This window comes from Notamacropus eugenii, chromosome 5 (assembly GCF_028372415.1).
Source record: "Notamacropus eugenii isolate mMacEug1 chromosome 5, mMacEug1.pri_v2, whole genome shotgun sequence".
Taxonomy (NCBI): Eukaryota; Metazoa; Chordata; class Mammalia; order Diprotodontia; family Macropodidae; genus Notamacropus; species Notamacropus eugenii.
The window spans coordinates 69,891,212-69,913,873 of NC_092876.1; the positions used below are offsets into that span (position 1 = coordinate 69,891,212).

Here is a 22,662-nt window from a genome sequence, read left to right on the forward strand (position 1 = left end):
ACTTCTGCTTTGGAACTGTTACTACCGTACCATGGTGTCTTCTAATGACAGCTCAAACTGTACTGGTTATTCTCTGATCTTGTCTTAAGTATCCTGCATGCATTTTCACAAGCCAGAAACACAAGCCTACCTGTTCTACCTCTTGAAGCCTTTTTCTTCTAGAACTAGTGTAGTTTACACCTCCTTCAAGAGGATTTCCATAGGCTCTCCCATTACCCCCAACAGAAAATGATCTTCCTCCCTTTTCCATTTTCTTAGATCTGCATTTGGATTTGTTTTGTTTTACCTTGTAGTTAATTATTTTTGTATGTGCTTTCTCTACCTCTCTTATTTGTTTGTATATCCAGTGTCTAAAACAGGTCCTTCCTCAAAATAGATACTTAATGTTTGTGGAATTGAGATGCTACTGATGATTATTTTTAAAGTGACATACTGAGGAAAGTTTAGCAATTTAAGGTTCTATTAACAATCAGATTTGTAGCTTCAGGCAACAACTCATATTTATAGAGTAGTTTATGGCTTACAAAGCATTTGCCTTTATTCCCCTGTGATTAGGTAGCATAAGTATTATGTGAAATGACATGCCTAAGGTAGGAGAGTCAAAACTTTTGAACCCAGGTCCTTTGATTTCTCCATTCCCCCCAACCTAATGTTTTTTTCATCATGCCATCACACATTAATTTTAAAGACATCATCTCATTTATTTTTCTGCACCCCATTTGAAGTAGGGAAGTTGAAGGGGGGATAGCACTTTTCACTTTAAGCTTGTTTCACTTGTGATGCCTTTCTCCAGACAATATTAAACAGTTTTAGAAAATACTTAATCTCCTGGTTTATTGATTACTTCCCACTATTTTCTTCTTAGGAAAGTATACCCATTATTATTATCAAACTTCATTAAGTGTGAACTAAGTCTCAACACTATGTTTTGAAGAATACAAAGGTGTGGAAAGCCTGGTTCTTAGAGTTTACTAGTACTACTTAAATTTGAATGCTCACATTGTGTACAGTGACATTTATTTTCATTTTCTGTATTTAATCCAGAGATCTACTTTCCTTCATTGCTGACTTTGCAGTGAAAGTGTCATGGCAAAGGAGACCAGTTTGTCTCCTTCATAAAAGTCAGAGTACCAGTAACCCCTTATGTACTGTTTTAGGGGAACAGTGGGACAGATAATATGCAATTGGTTTTTAGTCTTTAAAAGTGTACATAGATTCCCTATAATATGAATCATTTTGGGAAAGTCATAATTCACCAAATTTTGAAATTATTATGCTCTAAAGGAGAGAGAACTTCCTGACTTTGGAGTCAGAAGAGCTGAATTTGATTTTTGAGCTTTGAAATTGAATGACCTTGTGTCCTTGGGCACATCACTTCTTGAGCCTCAATTTCCTCATCTGAAAATGGAGATCATAATACTTGTTCATTATATGATGATTGTGAGAGTCAAATAGTGTATGTAAAGCACTGTATAAATATGAGTGTAAAACACTGTATAAATTATCCTGGTTAGGGGGCATTAGAAGGCTATCTATTGGTGGACACTTAGTACTCAATTTAGTACAAAATAATCACCCTAAACTTTAGTGTTCTTTTCTAGCTTACTACTGTTGGATTCAATCAAGTTTTTCCAGGCAGTGACATTTTTTTTATCCTTAATAGCTGAACACTGTTATCATTTGAATCACATGAAGTTGAGTAAGCAGGGAAGAAATGCAGGATCTTAGACTTGGAAAGGGGAAAGGAATTCTAATTAATTAAACAAATTTGTGCCACACATGGTACTAAGTGCTTTGCAAAACCCTGTAAGGCAGGTGCTATTTTTTTCCCCCATCATCATTGTCATGTTCACTTTGCAGTTGAGGAACCTGAGGCACATGGGTTAAGTGGCTTTGCCAAAGTCACAGATCTGTTAAATGTCTCAGGCTGGATTTGAGCTCAAGTCTTCCTGACTCCAGGCCCAGAGCTCTACTGTGCCAGCTGGCTGCCAAGAATGTTAGACATCATTTTATAGGTAAGGAAATTAGGGTCCACTGTCATGAAACTAATAAAACAAAATCATGAAACTAATAAGTATCAGAACCTAGACTACAACACTGAGCTTCCATCTAGTGCTCTTAATACAACAGATTACTTCTAAAAGATCTAAAAGATGATAATATCAATATCGATCAGTAAAGTGATACCTATTTCTTGCAATGGACAGAAGGAAATTCAGGGATAATATGGCAGAAACAAAATAATTTTGTCTGATTAGTATGAGATAAAAATGACACACTATATTTAAAAAATAATGTAATGAAATCTTTTGTTTCATATCCTAAAATTTTCCCTTTATCTCACTTGCTCTTTATCCTTCTCACAGAGAGCTCTCTCTATTAATAGATGGTATTTTTTTAAAGAAAGAGGAAAAAAGGTTAACAAAGCTCATTATACATTGCACATTAACAAATATAATGAAAAAAAGTCTGACAGTTTATCCAGTGTTCCGTATCCAGAGACACTACATAGGAGTAGGGAGAAGTGTCTTTTTATATCTCTTCTTGGTAATTTGCTGCATTCATTTTTGATTGCTTTTCAGTTCTCTTCTCTTAGGTTGTCATTGTTGTGTATATTGTCTTCTTGGATTTGCTTACTTCACTTTACATCACTTTCTACAGTTCTTTCCACATTTATTTATATTTATTATATTGTTGTTTCTTAATAAGCACAATGAAATTACCGTAGTTTAGACATCTCCCAATTGATATACACTCATTGAGTTCCTAGTTCTTTGCTACCACATAAAGTGCAGCTCCAAATATTTTGGTTTATTTAGAGTCTGTTTATGACCTCTTGGGGGATGGGAGTGTGTGGAGGATACATAGTGGTGAAATCTTTGGATCAAAGGGAATGGGCATTTTAGTCACTATTTGCATGAATTCCAAATGACTGTTCTGAATGTCGTACTGATTCACAATTCCAATAGTTCGTTGATGTACCAGTCTGTCCATAACCATGCCAACACTGACCATTCTTTCTATTGTAACTTTTGACACTTTGCTGGGTGTTAAGTGAAAAACCTCAATTGTTTTGATTTGCATTTCTTTTACTTTTATTAGTGTTTGGAACATGCTTTTGTCATGATTGTTAATAGTATGCAGTTCTTTTGAGGACTGTTCATATCTTCTGATCACTCATCTCAGTCAGTATGCATTTTATCAAGTGCCTACTTGGTGTCAGGTGCTGTGCTAAAAGCATTATGTTTTCTTATTGAGGAAAGGCTTTTGGAACAGACCCTGTTTTGTTACTACTAAAATACTTGTGTAAATGGTCTACTAGGACATTTTCTATACTGAACTTTTTTCTTTTTTTTAGTCACTAGTCAGCTTTTAGTTTGAGCTATTTGTCCATTTTGTAGTTCTCCAAACTTTTTCTTACTGTGGTTTGGCTAATTAAGTCATCATCCATGTTTCAGGCAGGAGGGCATGTGGTAGGCATACTTAATAGCAGCTTTGCTAAAATAGTCAATTAGGTGCTAAAAGATAAGTGAAACAATTTGAGGTTAATAGTGTGGGGAGTTATTTAGACATATGTCAGTTGAGCTTAAATTTATTGAATAAGGAGGTGATAGTCTCCCACTGTACTTTGCCCTCATCAGATCACCTGTGTTTTCAGTTCTGGACCCTAGAGTTTAGAAAAAACATGGATAAGCTGGGGAATATACAGAGGACAACCAGGGTATTGAAGGGTGTCAAGTCGGGGCCATGTGAAGATTGCTTGAACAAACTGTTCATAGCAGCCAACTGTCCCTTTTCATTATCAGTTACATTCTTTGTAGTTAATAATTACAAAGTAATGAGGTTGGTTTCACAAGCTGTACATTAAATGTGATTTTGTCATATTATAGTCATCTCACAAGAATTCATTCTGTTGTCCATATGATACTCATATCCTTTTCTTCCCTTGTGATGATCACTGACCCATAGGATGGGAAGAGGAGAAATTATTGAGCCATATAAATAGCAATAATTTAGTTTTCTTGGGAAAATAGAAAGTGTTCTACTTATTTGTTTATTAATTTAAAGACATTCAGTAAATATAAATCTAGTAAATATGAGCTGTGTACATGACCCCACTTCACAAATGAAAAAAGCTGAGAAATCAGAGAAGTTATGACTAAGATTCATTGGTAGAAATATTTAAGGTGACCACTAACATATTAGTTAGGAAACTTGCAAGTTATTAAAACTAAACATAATTCAGAGAAGAGAGAAGTTGATGTAGGCTGAATTACTGGATGTTTGAAGAATGGATAGAATTTGAAGGAAAAGGAACTTCAAAAATGAAAGGTTTTTGGAGGCAGGAGTGAGCTGAGGAGAGGAAAGTGAGATTTTCTTGACTGGAGCCGAGGGTCTTTAAACAAAGACTTGATAACCTTTTGTTGGAGATAACAGAGAAATATTTTTCAGGTGTGGATTGGACTAGGTAGCAATTGCAGTCCCTCCTGATCTGATTATTTCTAAGGGGGAAAGAAATGGAGAGGGAAGACAGACAATAAATGAGGACAGAGTATCACTAGAAAAATAGGGGCCTTAAAGGAGCCAAAGCTGTGCTGTATTTATATAAGTATAAATGGGAGGGTAAATAGAGTAGAAGTAGCACGATTTTGTGGATTGAAAGCAGCTTTTGCTGCTTCATCCTAAGTACTTTTTCATTTAACTTGTGGTTAAAACTTGTATGTTGGGTCTTTTCGTTAGAGAACGAGTTCCTTGTCTTGCTTTCCTATTGTATCCCTATTGCTTTGTACATAGTTAGCACTTGATAAATGTTTTTTCCTTCATTTGTCTGATTTCTGGAAGGCCTGGGTTCAGGTTCTGCCTCTGGAACATGACCCTCAGCAAACCACTTAACCCCTTTTTCCCTAGGCAATTCTAAGATTATAAGTTGCAGAGAAGGTACTGACCCACATTGGTAAAGGAAGTGCCCTCCTTAGAAATTTCTTCTTATCATTGAAATCATAGTCCCTAACCTTGTATTACAGCAGATAGTTATATTTGTCAAAAGTCAGAAGACCTTGGTTTGTGTCCCAGCTGTGATATGATTTGTGATCTGGGGGCAAGTAACTTTCCCTCTCTGAACTTTAGTTTTTTCCTCTGTAAAAAGAGGATAATCAGCAAGACTGTCTCCCAACTTTCAAGGATGAAATGAGTTTATGTAAAGAGTTTCTTAAATAACAAATGTAAGGTGATGTTGTAATAGAGGCTTCTTGGGACTAGTGGATCTGGGTGCTGGTATTTGGAATCAGGAAAAACTAGGTTTAAAATCTCTGAACATTGTTATTCTGACCCACTACTCAAAGTCACTTAACTTCAGTGTGCTTCAGATGTTGATGGAGGTGTTAGAGTCCCTTCCTTTTACAGATCAGCTGAACAGCCAGCAGCATTTCCAGCTGTTGGATAAGATTTAGTATAGTTCCTGGGGCTAGGTCTGAAAATTCCCTGTGCTGGATTTCATTAGCATAGGGACATATTTTGGTTACAAGGGATGTATTATTATTGATTTACAGGTATTACCTCATTTGCTTTGCAGATCAGAGATTCCTGATTATACTATATACTGCCTCTTTAAAGAAAAATTTCTCTAATTGCTTCTCTTTAAAATGTTCTTTTTGAGAACTGATTGAGGAGCAAACATCATAACTGATGAGAGAAAAAATCTTTGAGGCTCTTTGGGGCCAAAATCATCCAGCTCTATTGCTTTTTGTTGCCATTCACCCACCAAAACAATATTTTCTTACCTAAACCTTAATAAGTATTCATTTTATTTCTTTTTTAAATTATTAATTTATTTGTTTTTAGTTTTGTACAGTCACTTCCGTAAGTCTTCCAATTTTCTCCCCCTTTGTCCCCGAGACAGCATGCAATCTTACATGGTTTCTATACATACATTCTTATTAAATATATTTTCACATTAGTCACGTTGCATAGAAGAATTAAAATGAATGGGAGAAACCATGAGAAAAACCTTTTATGCTATGAAAACATAACACAAGAGAAAATATTCTACTTCATTCTGTGATTCAATTCCATAGTTCTTTCTCTGGATGTGGAAGGTGTCTTGCCTCAGTTGGGAATTTTTGCATTGCTGTGAAGGGCTAAGTCTACCAAAAATATTCCTCACATACTGGTTGTTGCTGTGTACAGAGTTCTCCTGGTTCTGCGCCTTTCACTCAGCATCAGGTCATATAAGTCCTTCCAGTCCTCTCTGAAGTCTTCTTGTTCATCATTTCTTATAGCACAATAGTATTCCATTACATTCATATATCACAACTTGTTCAGTCATTCCCCAATTGATGGGTATTCCCTTGATTTCCAGTTTTTGGCCACCACAAAGAGCTGCTATAAATATTTTTGTACATGTGGGACCCTTTCCCATTTTTATGTTCTCTTGGGAATACAGTCCTAGAAGCGATATTGCTGGGTCAAAGGGTAAGAATGGTAAGCTCCACCAACAATGAATTAGTGTTCCAACTCTCCCACATCCTCTCCAACATTTATCATCTTCCTGTGTTGTCATGTTAGCCAATCTGATAGGTGTAATGTGGCACCTCAGAGTTGTTTTGATTTGCATCTCTCTAATCAATAGTATTTTAGAGCATTTTTTCATATGACTATAGATAGCTTTAATTTCTTTCTCTGAAAACTGCCTGTTCATATCCTTTGACCATTTATCAATTGGAAATAAGTATTCATTTTTAAAAAATGAAACAAAACCTTTCTGTAGTGCTTGGAATTTTAGAACTTCCTCCCTACAGTCCTGTGAAGGCAGGTCTTCATTGCATCCGTTTGACTTAGACTTAGTCCTACAGAGTACCTTGGGCATTTGGCATAGCCACATAGACCACCAGTTTTGTCTTCTGCCACAAATTTCTTTATGCCCCCAACTAATAATCAGCTAGTAAATGCCACAGTTTACATTAGGGTAGTAGGTGAGAAAGCTTAGTTGGTTTAGTGTGACCCTTCCTCATTTCTTGAAAAACAACTTAAAACATATGTTTCACTGGTGAGTCAGTCAGATCTTCAATACCTTATTGGATGTATTGTGTTCCCTACATTGCTGGCTGTTGTAGTGTCAAGGATTGGCCTTCTATTGGGGATTTGAATTTGCTCTTGTCAGCTTTTCCTCCTTTCTTCCTTTCATATTTTTTTTTGTTTATCTTTTTTCTGCCTTGGATTTTATACTTTTAACAGTTTTCATAAGGAAATGACAAATCAAAAATTCAGGGAAACTTGGGGCATCCACTTTCACTTCTAAGCTGATTGTCAAGCATGTATAGGCTACTTAAATCCTGAGGAGTCAGCATTGTCTAATGGAAAGTCAGAGGACCTGTATTTGAACCTTTACATTGCTCCTTATTGACAGAACTTGGACAAATCATGTAAGTTCTCTGTTTCCTTATTTGCAAAATGAATTAGTTAGATCCATTATCAGATTCCTCCTGCTTCTGATTCCTGGCTTCTTTTTACCAATGGTTGAAGTCCTGGTGTGTTTGCTCTTACTTTAGCTGTACAGTGAGATTAATACTCATACTCATTTTGGAGATAGGGGAAGAAAGGGTTGTGAAATTGCAAAGTTCACTAGAAATGGGAGGTGTGGTTAATGGAATCTCTTCTCATTCAGGTAGTAGAAAGGAACCACTATGGGGAAGGAAAACCCCCCCAAAACTTTCAAGTGAAAAGGCTTCCATAGAAATCTGACCTTTTATATTTGAAGATAATTAAGGATAATGATCCTTATGTTAGGATAAAACTAGGTTAGAAAAAAATTCTATTTAAACAGTATTAAGAGACTTGACTTTAGCTACTAGGCAGGAATTGTACTTATACTCCAAAGTATACTTCTCTGTAGTAGAGCTTGAGTGGATTTGAGATGTTCTCATTTGAGAAGGGTGTAAATCTGATTAATTTGTCAAGCATTGTATCTTGGGCTTTTAAAGCAGCTAAGTTGTCTTGTAGGTTTAGTAAGAACTGCCATCATACCAACTGTTGAAACTGGGGTGGGTGTTAATTGAAGGGAGTTGCAGAGCAGTGAGTAGTTTCATCAGCACTGGGATCTTGTGAATGATTTTCAAAAGTCATAGAATCTTAGAGTTCGAAGTGAAAGGAATTGTAGAGAGCTTTTTTCAACCTCCTTATATATATATATATATATTTATTTATTTCAAGCTTATTTTATGTATAAACCTTGGCCCAGAGGTTAAAGTGACTTGGCCAAGCTGGTGAGTGGTAGGGCTAGTATTAGACTTGTGTTCTGTATCCAAGTATAATGTTCTTTCTACTGGAGAGTCTGAATTTGAGCTTCAGTGTTCTTTAGGAGGCAGTGCTGTGTATATATACTCTTCTTCAGGCCTTGCACTCTATTCACCAAGTCAAGATGTCTGCCTTTGTCCCTTTTCTTCCCCCCTATATAACTTGTGTGTTTTGAGAACACACTGTCTGGCTTAATATTGGCCAGGATTTTATATTATGCTTTTATTAAGGTAAATTGGAATTAGCTTATTTTGTAATCAGCCCTTTCAGGATTTCTGACTGAACTGCAAATTACCATGTCCCTCCAGTATCTATTACCATATTTCTTGTAGATATCTTATTTAAAAGCTTACCATTGAGAACCTCTACCTGAGGGTCTAAAACATTATTTGGTTCCCTTTGGTGAGTAGATACAGACTTTGGTCTAGTTATTGAATATCTTTTTATGATTGTGATGATAGAAGATATTGTATGAATATTCTGTTTTGCAGAAATAGTGTAAGGATTGTCCCATTTTTTTACCCTTTGTTCTCATTACCTGATGGGCCCACTGCCTTTTCCATTCATGCATATGTTTGGCATATTTTATGTCACTTCTTTTGTGCAAGTTATCTTTGATAATATTCTGTAGACTCTTGATATCCACACCATGTATCATTGCCCTTAGAATCACCTGTAAGTTTCAATCTTATCCATGATTTCTATCCGTATAACGTCATCCAGAGGTTATCTGTGCTTTGAGAAGTGAATGTTTGAGGTAGAGATGAGTTTGGTCAATAGTTGAAAGTGTTCAGCAGTTTCCCCAAAGGTACTGCAGGCCATTCTCTTGCAGTTCACTTCTGGGTCTAGCTCATTGTGGCCATCTACAGGTTCTGTATTTACATACACCCATCCAACTACATGTCATCTCATGGATTTTTATCTGCTTGTTTTTTTCTGTCTAAGTTGCACAGTACTTGACCTCATGGTAGGTGTTTAATAAATACTTCTTGATTTGACTGATTAGGTCTGAACCCAGTTCACTGGGCTGAAGTAATCAGCCCAATGTCTGGAAACCAGAAGCATCTAGATAATTTTCCTATCTGTAAGGAATCTTTCTTCAAGTTAGATGTTATAAGGATAGCCTCCATGATATTAGAAAAGTTTTTACTTTTGTAAAGGAATAATATTTTAAAGTAAGCATGGGAAACACATTGTTGGGGGGAGTATATGTGTTTTCTCTGAGTCAGATGATTTTTTTAGGGTGTTTCATGGGCTGGATCTTGTTGTCTTTACTTACACAACTAATAATTTGGTCTGTTGGAAGACTTTTTTCTCCTCAAGTTTTAGTTAAGGATACTGTTGTTCACATATCATTTTCATGAAGATTTTATAGCTGTGAAAAGAATTTTGCAGATGTCCTCACTTGCTCCTTTTTGGGGTAATGTTTTGATCCTTGGAAATTTTCCCTTTGAGATATTAAATTATTCCCGATTAACTTTAAATTTGTCTTCAGCATAGATTTCTTCTTTGTGTATTTAGTCAGGTCCAGCTATTCTTCTTGATGCAATCTTAAGTGCCATTTCCACTATTTAGCACATCAAAGAATGAGGTGTTACAGTGTCAATAATGAGAATAGATCAGTATAGAAATGTTGGCAAATATGTCATTGTACATCTATTTGTTGTCTTCAGAATTCATCTCTGTATGCTTTGAGAGGATGTGCCTTAGTGGTAGAGGCAGCTTGGTAGATAGTACTGTTCTTTGAGTGAGGTAGAACTAGATTTGAATCCAACCTCAGACGTTTATTAGCTTTGTGGCCTTGGGAATGACATTTACACTATTTGAGCCTTAATTTCCTCAGTAGAGATAAAAAGGGCACCTAATTTATAGAACTGGTGTGAATAGTAAGTAAGATAATATGTATAAAAAAGCATTTTGTGAACCTTAAGGTGCAACATAAATGTCAGCTGTTATTGGGATTGTAACAGTTATTTGCATCTCAAACTTTTTGGAGGTTCGATATCCTCTCTTGCTTTTTGCTGTTTTGTTAGGTGATGCTGATAGGTAGGTAGGTGCTGGGGATGCAAAGACTAGCCCTCTCCTCATGGCTTCACTTTAAGGGATGCGGAATTTTATACACACACACACACAGACACACACAGATTCATGCTGTTCATAGAGTGCTAAGGTGAAAGAAAGGTCTAGACAAGGAGCTCTAAGAGTGTTTTATAATAGAGAAGACTTTTTTAAAAATTATTTTATTTATTTTCAGTTTTTCACAATCACTTCCATATATCTGGGATTTTTCTCCTCCCTCCGTACTCCTTCCCCGAGATGGTGTGCAATCTTACATAGGTTCTACACATACATTCCTATTAAATGCATTTTCACCTTAGTTATGTTGTGTAGAAGAATTAAAATGAATGGGAGACACCATAAAACAACATAACACAAGAGAAAATATTTTGCTTCTTTCTGCGATCCAGTTCCATAGTTCTTTCTCTGGATATGGAAGGCATTTTGCCTCCAAGAGTCCATTGGGCATTTTTTAGGTCCTTGCATTGCTGTGAAGGGCTAAGTCTACCAGAAAAATTCCTCACACACTGTAGTTGTTGCTGTGTACAAAGTTCTCCTGGTTCTGCTCCTTTCACTCAGCATCAGTTCGTGTAAGTCCTTCCAGACCTCTCTGAAGTCTTCCTGTTCATCATTTCTTATAGTACAATAGTATTCCATTAAATTTATATACCACAACTTGTTCAGCCATTCCCCAGTTGATGATCATCCCCTTGATTTCCAGTTTTTGGTCACCACAAAGAGCTGCTATAAATATTTTTGTACATGTGGGACCCTTTCCCATTTTTATGATCTCTTTGGGATATTGTCCTAGAAGCGATATTGCTGGGTCAAAGGGTATGCACATTTTTGTAGCCCTTTGGGCATAGTTCTAAATTGCTCTCCAGAATGGTTGGATCAGCTCCACCAACAATGAATTAGTGTTCCAACTCTCCCACATCTTCTCCAACATTTATCATCTTCCTGTGTTGTCATGTTAGCCAATCTGACAGGGGTGATGTGGTACCTCAGAGTTGTTTTAATTTGCATCTCTCTAATCAGTAGTTCTTTAGAGCATTTTTTTCATATGACTATAGATAGCTTTAATTTCTTCCTCTGAAAACTGCCTGTTCATATCCTTTGACCATTTATCAATTGGGGAATGACTTGTATTGTTGTAAATTTGACTCGGTAATAGAGAACACTTTTAACAAAGTGATCAAAGGTTGCTACATATATGGAAGAACTGGGAACCTAAGTGGAGAAGGAAAACAAGAATTCTGATGATGAACATTCCAGATACAAGGAATGTAATGCATGGAGGAGGCAGTGAGATGGTATGTTGAGTTCAGGAAACATTTACTGATCCATTTTGCTTGTAATGTGGAGTCTATGAAGGGAAATGCTATGGAAGTAGGCCAGAAGCAGGACCTTGAATGTCAGGCTAAGTACATTTATAAGGGAGTCACTGAAAGTTTAGGAGAGTGACAGTGTTAGACCTATTTCTTAGTAATATTATTTTAACAGTGAGAAAGAGGAATTTGAGAAGGGAGCCCAATTTTATGTAATAGAAATTATCTATTTTACCTTCTGTGAATCTCTCTATTGCTTGTTTGTGAATTCTTCCTCTATCCATAGATCTGATAGGTAATTTCTTCTATGCTCCCCTAATTTGCTTACATCACATTACCATTTCTTCCCAAATCATGTACTCATTTTAAGCTTATCTTGTTAAACGTTGTGAAATGTGGGCCTGTTGCTAGTTTCTACCCGATTACTATTTTCTCAGTGGTTTTTGTCAGCTAGTAAATTCTTGCCCCAGTAGCTGGGATCTTTGGGTTTATCAAACAGTGGGTTACTGTGCTCATTTGCTTCTTTTGTATGTTGTATACTTAATTTGTTCCATTGCTTAATTACTGATTCTTATTCAGTACTAGATTCTTTTCATGATTAGAGTTTTGTGACATATTTTGATATCTGGCACTGCTAGGCTTCCTTTATGATGTTGGGTATTTTTTTTTTTCATTTATTCCTTTGACCTTTTGTTCTTTCAAATGAATTTTATTTTTTTTAGCTTCATAAAGTACTTCCTTGATATTTTGATTGATATGACACTGAATAAGTAAATTATGTACTATTGTAATTTTTATTATATTTGCTTGGCCCACCCATGAGCAAGTAATATTCCTCCAGTTATTTAGGTCTGTCTCTATTTGTATGAAAAGTATTTCATAATTTTGTTCATATAGTTCTTTGTGTGGTTTGTCAGGTAAACTGCATTTTATATTGTATACAGTTATTTGAAATGGAATTTCGTTTTCTAGCTCTTCCTGCTAGAAATGCTGATGATTTGTGTGAGTTTGTTTTATATCCAACAACTTTGATGAAGTTATTGTTTTGACTTAGTTTTTTTAGTTGACTCTCTGAAGTACTCGGAAGCGATAGCTTTGTTTCCTCCATTGCTTATTCCTTCAATTCTTTTGCTTGCTGCAACTTTTTGTTGTTTAGTTTGCCATATCTGACTCTGTGATTCCATGGGGGATTTTCTTGGCAAAAATAGAGTGGTTTGTCATTTCCTTCTCCAGCTCATTTTGCAAGTGAGGAAATTGAGGCAAATAGGATTAAGTGACTTGCCCAGGGTCACTCAGCTGAGGCCAGATTTGAACTCATAGAGATGAGTCTTCTTGACTCCAGGTCCAGCAGTCTATTCATTTTGTCATCTAGCTGCCCTTGCATTCTCTCTCCCTTTCTCTCTCTCTTGCTCTCTCTCTCACACACATACTCACATAAAATAGCATAGTTCTAGTGATAATCTCTGGTTCATCCCTATTGCACTTGCTTCCTCTTAATTTTAAATAGATACTACTTACTTTAAGAAAATCTCCATTTATTCTTATGCTTTCTAGTGTTTATAATAGGAGTGTTTGTTCTAATTTGTCAAAAAACCTTTGACCCCTTGTTTCTTGAATTTGAACTACATATTCCAAAGTCTTTCATTGTTCTCCCCTATATTCACCTTCATGTTGAAATCACCAAATGAAAGTAAATGGTAAGTTGCTTTGGGGAAATCTTGGCTTTTCATAGATTTCCTTTCTCTGTCCTTTGCATCAAATAATTTTAGCGTACAAGCTAAACTTGTCTTCATAGTGATTGATTTGCTCACACTTGTCATGAGCACAGCGAGGTAAAATGACCCAGGAAATATTTTTGCTTGTTGCCTCTAGGCATACTCTGCTACTTAAACCATCTACTACTTTTTTCCTCCTTCTGAAGAAGTCTTTTAAGCTCTTCTGACATTTAGTTCTGACATCTTGGTTCTCTGGTTCTATATCTGTTCCTCAGCTCATAGTTGTTGGACAGATCTCAGCATTTAGAATATCTGCAGGTCATTTGATATAGATAGTCCCCAAACCATGTCCTTTTAGAACACCTTCTATCCTCCTTTCTGATGTCCTGACTGAGGACAGGGAATGCAAAGGTCTGAGTAACATTTTGTATTTTTATCTGTTTGGCATCATTGTAAATTCATTCATCACCTAATGGCCTTCCTTCTGGTTATGATCTTCTCTGTATGCAGCTCATTTGGTCTTCAGCCAGAAGTCTGTTGTGAAGATTGTATTTGGAGCTTTCCTAGCTTAGTAGAACCTGCCTGGGCTGTACAGATAACTTGACATATTTTGTCTTTTCACCATTTTCTTCACATAACATGCCACAAGAAGCCTAAATTAAAGGGAAATTCAGTACTGAATCCCTGACTTTTGCTAGCTAAATCCAGAACCACATCTTTTTCCTGTTAATCCCTTAAACCATTACTGAAAGATTGGATAAGGCACTGCCTAGCAAGGTTTGTAAGCAAAAGACCCTACCCTTAATGGGGATTTTTCTCTTGTACCTAGTTTTACCCTGTGAATTAGTTACCAGCTATAGCCAGTATTCGGTACAGAAAAAGACCCATAGAATCTTAAGCTCCATTTTTTTTTCTCCCAGCATTATTTTAATGTGTATAGCCTTGGAGAAGAGTGGCGTGCATGTACATGAGAGAGTAATGTTAAATTTTGGAAGAATGTGGGATATCAGATAAATCTTCATCAGTATGCTACTGATATCACCTAAATAGAGGACTCCTTCTTCATGTCTTTATTCTGTGTGATATGGGCCATTTGAACATTTTAAACTTGTATGTTTGGTCTCCTGACTGGAATAACTATGTCATGTACAAATGTAGTAAAGTTGAAAGAAGGATGTTACTATAGTGTATATCCATCTATGGAGGATTTCTTTAGAGATATAGGTAAGAATTACAGGTGGTTTGTAGTCTGGTTGAGGGAATATTACTGAAAAAATCACAGCATTGAAATGATAGGGCATAACTTAGGGTTCATTGATGTCTTAGAAAAGCTCTGGACCTGGTATCAGAAAGTCAAGATTTAAGTCCTGGCTATCACAACTACTACTTCTAGTTTTACTATTGGGAAACATGTACTTGTGGCTCATTTGGGGTATTGTGAGAAAAGTACTTTTTAGCACTTGAAGGACCAGAGTTTAAAAATACCTCAGAGGACCAGCTGCATCTCTGGACACTACTTTTTTTTTTTTTTTATCCATAAGGAAATAAAGCAGATGGAATGAAAAAATTTTTATTTCAAAGAAAAATTACAATTTTTTTGTGTCAATTGAATTGCCCATTCTTTCCCATGTTAAAGTTGGAATGCACAATATGAACTTGCAGTGCAGAGTCCAGAATAGCAGTATTCATTTTTGCCAAGGACACAAATCATTGAACCCGAAAAGAGAAAGGACCTGAGAAACCTGATCTTCTTGAATAGTTAGGACTTCTCTCTTCCATTTCCCCCAACTGGGTTACCTGATCTCTCTACCAGAAGTTTTTCCAGTGATAAAGAATTTTCATTGCCTTCCAAGGAATTGGTAGCCAGTCACACTTAATTTAGCCAGTTACACTTATTTATCCTTATTTTCAATTTGAAATTTTCCTGCCTGCACCTTCTACCCATTCGTCCTTTTTCTGCCTTGTGGAGACAAGCAGAGTGACTTTAATCCCTTTCTCCTGAGTTATACTAGAAGGCACATCATCTCCCCACCTCCCAGGCCAAATTTTCTTTTTTTTTTTTTTATTTAACTTTTAACATTTATTTTCACAAAATTTTGGGTTACAAATTTTCTCCCCTTTTATCCCCTCCCCTCCCCTCCCCAAACCCAAGCATTCTAATTGCCCCTGTGACCAATCTGCTCTCTCTTCTATCCTCCCTCTCTGCCCTTGTCTCTGTCTTCTCTTTTGTCCTGTAGGGCCAGATAGCTTTCTTTACCCCTTAACCTGTATTTCTTATTTCCTAGTGGTAAGAACATTACAGTTGATCCTAACACTTTGAGTTCCAACTTCTTTAGCTCCCTCCCTCTCCACCCCTTCCCTTTGGAGGACAAGCAATTCAATATAGGCCAAATCTGTGTAGTTTTGCAAATGATTTCCATACTAGTTGTGTTGTATAGGACTAACTATATTTCCCTCCATCCTATCCTGTCCCCCATTACTTCTATTCTCTTATGATCCTTTCCCTCCCCATGAGTGTCAACCTCGAATTGCACTCTCCTCCCCATGCCCTCCCCTCTATCCTCCCCCCCACCCTGCTTGTGCCCTTGTCCCCCACTCTCCTGTATTATGAGATAGGTTTTCCTATCAAAATGAGTGTGCATTTTGTTCTTTCCTTTAGTGGAATGTGATGAGAGTAGACCTCATGATTTTCTCTCGCCTCCCCTCTTTATCCCTCCACTAATAAGTCTTTTGCTTGCCTCTTTTATGAGAGATAATTTGCCCCATTCAATTTCTCCCTTTCTCCTCCCAATATTTCTCTCTCACTGCTTGATTTCATTTTTTTTTTTGAGATATGATCCCATCCTCTTCAATTCACTCTGTGCACTCTGTCTCTATGTATGTGTGCATGTGTGCGTGTGTGTGTGTGTGTGTGTACTCCCACCCAGTACCCAGATACTGAAATGTTTCAAGAGTTACAAATATTGTCTTTCCATGTAGGAATGTAAACAGTTCAACTTTAGTAAGTCCCTTATGACTTCTCTTTGCTGTTCACCTTTTCATGGTTCTCTTCATTCTTGTGTTTGAAAGTCAAATTTTCTTTTCAGCTCTGGTCTTTTCATCAAGAAAACCTGAAAATCCTCCATTTCATTGTGTACTATTGTGTTTCTGGTTCTGCTTACATTACTTCAGTCCATATAAGCATCTTTGTATTCATCATGGTCCTATCTTATAGCACAGAAATAAATAGTCTGTTGCCTTTATTCCATACCCAATTGATGAACAGATGTTTATTTCATTCTAGTTATTTCCTAGTACAAATGCTGCCATAAATATTTTGATGTATTTGGGGCTTTTTAATCCTTTTATTTTTAGCATTAACATTTTTGAGCCTATAATCAGGGCAGCAGAATCTTTGGATGAACTTTTATGGAATAATTCTGAATTGTTTTTCAGAGTAGTTGGACCAGTTTGAAGCTGTACTAGCCATGCATTTAATGTACCTATCTTTCTACAACTCCAGCATTTACTGTACTCATTTCTTATCTTTGGTGGTTTGCTGACTTTAAGGTGATATCTCAGAGTAATTTTGATTTGTATGATTAGTTATTAGTTTATTTGGAGACTATGGTTATTGCAGTTCTTTTGAGGACTTTGTTCCTATCTTTTGACAGATTATTATTGGGAAATGACTTTTGTGTTTGTATTTCTATTAATTGCCTATATATCTTGGATATCATACTTTCAGAGATATTTGATACAAATACTTCTTCCCCCTCTTGCCACCCCTTTTTTCTGAGGCTAGTTATGCTAATCTTTATGTAATCAAAAATATCTATCTGTTTTGATTATCTCTATCTCTTGTTTGGTTAAAAATTCAGCTCCTAGCCATCACTTTTTGTTAGGTATCTGATCTGGTTTTCTTTCTTAAAAAATTCACATGCCCTTTTATATTCAGGTTACATTCATATTGAGTTTACTGTGTTAGTGTAAAATGTTGGTCTAAACGGAATTTCTGCCAGATTCTTTTCTATTTTTTTTTTTCCAATTTTTGTCAAATAAGGAGTACTTTCTTCAGGACATAAGTTTTTGGATTTGTAGAACAAAACTGGTTTAGTGAGTTCAGTTTCCATTTTTCCTTATTCTAGTTTGTACCCATTGATTTACTTTTCTAATTATTTCCAAAGAGTTTTGATGGTTACTGCTAACAAAAATTACTATCTCCTTTCATTCTTATTAAGAATTGTTTTATGGGATATTCTGGATCTTTTATTTCTTCAAATGAGTTTTGTTATTTTGGCTAGATCTGTGAGGGTTACTGGGTTACTGATTTTATTAATACAGCAATCAATCTGTAGAGTAATTTTGTTTTGTTATTATAGTGGGGTTTTTTTGTTTTTTTTGTTTTTGCTATATTAGCATGATCCAACCTTCATACAGTTCCAGAAATGCTAATGATGAGACAAAAGAATTAAAGGCAAGAAGTTAAGAAAAAAGGGAGAAAAGAATGACCCTATTAATTGAAGACAATGGTTTATTTAGAAAACCCTAAAGAATAAATAAGTAAAGAAACTGAGTGAGACAAAGTATAGTAAAGTAGCAGCATATAAAATATATACAAAAAAATCAATGTAATTTTCTTCAAAACAATAATGAAATGCAGGACAGAGTAAATAAATAGAGAGGGAAATCTCATTGAAATTAATCACAAAATTCATGAAATCTAGGAGTCAAGTAGCCAGGCACACTGAAGACCTATGTAAATAGGTCTTCAAAATGTTGAATTTAAATAACTGGAGGGGTTATATTTAGTGCTCATGACTGGGCTGTTCCATTATAATAAAAATGACACTACTATGAAATTAATTTAGATATTGAGTGCTGTACTAATCAACCCATTAAGGAGAAAATTAATTTGAGGGAACAAAAGATCTAGAATTACATTCTTCTTATTCTGCCTATTGTTCTGCTGTTCATTTTGTTAACTATGCTTTACAGATTCTTGTTATCTCCATATTTGACATATAGCAGATAGGAATACATTTGTATGTATATACACAATACTACAATAAGGCTTAGTGCATATGGAGTAGTAACAAGTGCAGTCATAAAGCACTGTTTTGAGACTTCATTCTGTTGACCATAACTTTAAAATGACATTTGTGCACATACGCTTATAAATGTTTAAGCTTGCAGGTTTTTTTTTTTTTAATGAATCCAGGATTAAAGTTTTAGAATGTAGAATAGCACTAGAAATGTAATTTAGAGCAGATATGTTAATCTTTTCCATGTCTTAGATGATTTCTCTGAAAAATAGTGATGTCTTTCTCCTTGGGGAAGGGGGGTATAAAACGAGAGTAGCTAAGGGAGTACTTTGAAATCAGAGTATTTGAGTGCCTTTTTGCTCCACAACTTGCAGTCAATCCATAGAAAAGACCTGGTCCTTGCCCTCATGGAAATTACAGTTTAGTTGGGGAAATAATAAGCCCAACAAAACACAGTAAAAAATAATGTGAAGCTGTGAGCCACAGACTTTGTGGACATTCAAAGGAAAGGAAAGTTAAAGGGGCATAGAGGATCCATTGAGTGAAAGAATGGTGGATCTGTGCTCTCCTGCCCTTGGTCTAGGGCTGTTCTTCTGTTATGCTTATTGAGTGAAAAAAGGGTTGATATTTGTGTTGTCTGGTCCCCACAAGGTTTTTGGTGCAGATGAAATGAGATAATGTGTATAAAAGGTTCTGTAAACTTGAAAGTATTAATTAATATGAATGTCACTTAATTTTTTTTTTATCAATGTGAGGGATAGTAGAATGGTTTTTAAGAGCTGGACTTTGAAGGGGAGCAGAGGGAACCACACTATTGTCATAGGAAGGAATTAGTGTGGCTTATTTATGAGATAGTGAATATACAGCCTTTGCTGGAACCAAGGTTCTGAATTCTAGAAGCCTTTGAATTGATATATTGAATGTGTGTTTGAGAAATTTACAAAAAGCTCACAATGTAAAAATTTTATTTGTTAAGTTCCAAATGCTTTTTATAAATCTTACTTTACTTATGATGGATTTGGAGGTGTCATTTGTTTAGGCATTGAAGTACTCAGTGAAGGCACAGACCTGGTTTTTTTTGCTTGTCTTTGTCTTTGTGGCAACTAAAGGATACGTTGAATTCATTACTTAAGATGATTTAGTCCAGAATTGGTGATTTCAGTATTACAAATTCACATTGATAGTTTTTAAAGATAGATTGTCATTGATAGCTTTATTGATGGTTTTTACTTAGATTTTTCCTTGTACTTACCCCCTTCCGTATCCCAGAGAGCCATGTCTTCTGTCATAATTTTTTTAAAAGTAGGAAAAAAGGGACAAAAATGGGTAAAATCAATTAATAAACATCAAATGACTGCTTATATTTCTGAGTACACAATCTGAGCATACAATCAATACTTTTTTTGGAGGAGGAAAGGGAAGGCAATGACTTGGTCAAGGTCACAGAGCTAGTAAATGTATCAAGTGTCTGAGGCCAGATTTGAACTCAGGTCCTCCCTGACTCCAGGGCTGGTACTCTACTCACTTGCCAGCTAGCTTCCCTCAGTACTTTTTTTTTAATCTGATACTGTTCTTTGTAATTTTGCAGTATTTTATTTTCCATTGTATTCTTTTAAGTACATCTTTCTCTGCATTTATCATATTTACATGTACCCTACAAACATAGGAATAGTCCATTACGTTCCTGTACCACAGTTTGTTTAGCCATTGCACAATTGATGAGCACCTATTTTTGTTTCCTATTGTTTGCTACCACAAAAATCGCCACTGTTGTAAACGTTTTGGTCTCTACATGGAACCTTTTTGGCAATTACCTCCTTGAGGTTATAATGCCTAAATAGGAATATCTGGATCAAAGTGACATTTTAGTCACTTAATTTGCATCATGCCAAATTGCTTTTCTGAATGATTATACTAATTCACAGCCCCACCAGTGATGTATTTAGTATATCAGGCTTTTATTCTGGCACCCCTTCTAGAGTTACTGTTTTGATTATCTTTTCTTAGTTTGTTGAGTGTGAGATGAAACCTTAGGGTTATTTTGATTTGCATTCTTTCATATACTTGTTAGTAGTTAACCGTTCTTTTTATTTATTTTATTTTTTTATTTTTTTATTTTTTTTATTTTTTAATGTTTAACAATCACTGCCATACAATTGAGATTTTATCCCCCCCCCACACCTACCCTCCACTAACCCTAACCCTAACCCTAACCCTAGCCCCAGCCCCAGCCCTAAAAATGTACCCTAACCCTCCCCACAACTGCATACAATTCTGTATAGGTTCTGCATATACTTTCCTATTGAGTACATTTTCACTATAGTCATGCTATGTAGTCAGACTAAAATAAATGGAAGAAATCATATAACAAATCAAAACATGATACACAAAAACATACACATACACAAACATGATCTGCTACATTCTGTGAATGACTTCCATATTTCTTTCTCTGAGTGTGGAAGGCATTTTGCCTTAGAGAACCACCATTGGGATTTTTTTTTTTTTTAAGAAGTTCTTGCGTTATTACGAAATTCCAAGTCTACCAGAAAAAACTCTTGCACATTGTGGTCGTTGCTGTGCACAAAGTTCTCCTGGTTCTGCTCCTTTCACTCAGCATCAGGTCATATAAGTCCTTCCAGGCCTCTCTGAAGTCTTCTTGTTCATCATTTCTTATGGCACAATAGTACTCCATCACATTCATATACCATAATTTATTCAGCCATTCCCCAATTGATGGACATCCCCTTGACTTCCAGTTTTTGGCAACTACGTAGAGTGCTGCTATAAATATTTTTGTACATGTGGGACCCTTTCCCATTTTTATGATCTCTTGGGGATACAGTCCTAGAAGTGATATTGCTGGGTCAAAGGGTATGCACATTTTTGTAGCCCTTTGGGCAAAGTTCCAAATTGCTCTCCAGAATGGTTGGATGCGCTCGCAGCTCCACCAACAATGAATTAGTGTTCCAACTTCCCCACATCCTCTCCAGCATTTATCATTTTCTTGTTTTGTCGTGTTTGCCAATCTTATAGGTGTGATGTGGTACCTCAGAGTTGTTTTGATTTGCATCTCTCTAATCAATAGTGGTTTAGAGCATTTTTTATATGATTATAGATATCTTTAATTTCTTCCTCTGAAAATTGCCTGTTCATATCCTTTGACCATTTATCAATTGGGGAAGTTAACAGTTCTTCTTTTGAGAACTATTTGTTATCTTTTCATCAGTTACCTATTGGAGAGTGACTTTGGGCCTTTTTTTCTGTTAGTTTATGTATCTTGGATACCAAACTTATCCAAGAAATATGATACAAAAGGTTTTTCCCAGTCATTTGCTTTTTATTTTGCCATTCAATTTTGTGTAATCAAAATTACCTATTTTAAAATTTGTAATTGCTTTCACCCCTTGTTTGGTTAAGAATCTTCTTTCTGTGCCTATCAAAGGTATGTTATCTCACTTTTTAATGGTATGGTTTTTTAATGTTCCGGTCACATCCATTTTGATTTTATTGTGGAATAGGGTATATAAAGTAATTCTAAGCATAATTTCTTCTATGTTGTTTTCCACTTTCTGAGCACTTAATATTGTATTGTGTTTTTTTCTTAAGTAGTTTATGGAACTCTATAGATTGAGTTATATTATTTCTGATTTTCCTTTGTTTAGTTTGTTCATTGATGTACTTTTCTAATTTTTAAACCAGTAACAAATGGCTTTAATTGCTATATAAATATGAGTTGCCATCATATTTGAGTAGTACTAGTACTAGTAAATGTGACATGCTATAGGTAAGGCAAGACCTAATCTGGGGCACATGATAACTCATTTGTGGTTTAACCGGTACCTATTTTGTTGGGGGTAAGAGTTGTGGAAGAGATTCTTCTTTTTTTCCTCCCTACAGTCCTTGAAGGTAGATGCTAACCATATTATCTAATCCTCCCCTACCCCCTCTCCCCAGCAAGTTGTGTATGCTGCTCTGTGTATCATACTTCTGTGCTCCCATTTGGCTGTTGTTGCTACTGCTGCAGGGCACATAGCTCTCTGCTCCTCTCTGTTTATATACAAGTGCTAGCGCCTGAAAGAGCCCCCCTTTTTTTTTCATTTGTGGAGCAAGGGAATTGAAAATTACAAATTTCAAAACCCAAGTTTTCCCATATATAGTTCTTCTCCCAGACTTTTGCTCACAAGGAACAATTGCTCAGCTCTTCAAAAAAAAATGTGTCATTTAATTTTTGTGTATATTCTC

The 22,662-nt window shown here is 35.9% G+C and overlaps 1 protein-coding gene across 1 annotated transcript in view; it reads left to right on the forward strand.

Moving 5' to 3' along the window:
• Nucleotides 1-22,662, forward strand: part of YTHDF2 (YTH N6-methyladenosine RNA binding protein F2) — a 43,441-nt gene that overhangs the window by 18,981 nt on the left and 1,798 nt on the right. The gene's annotated exons all lie outside the window — the stretch shown is intronic.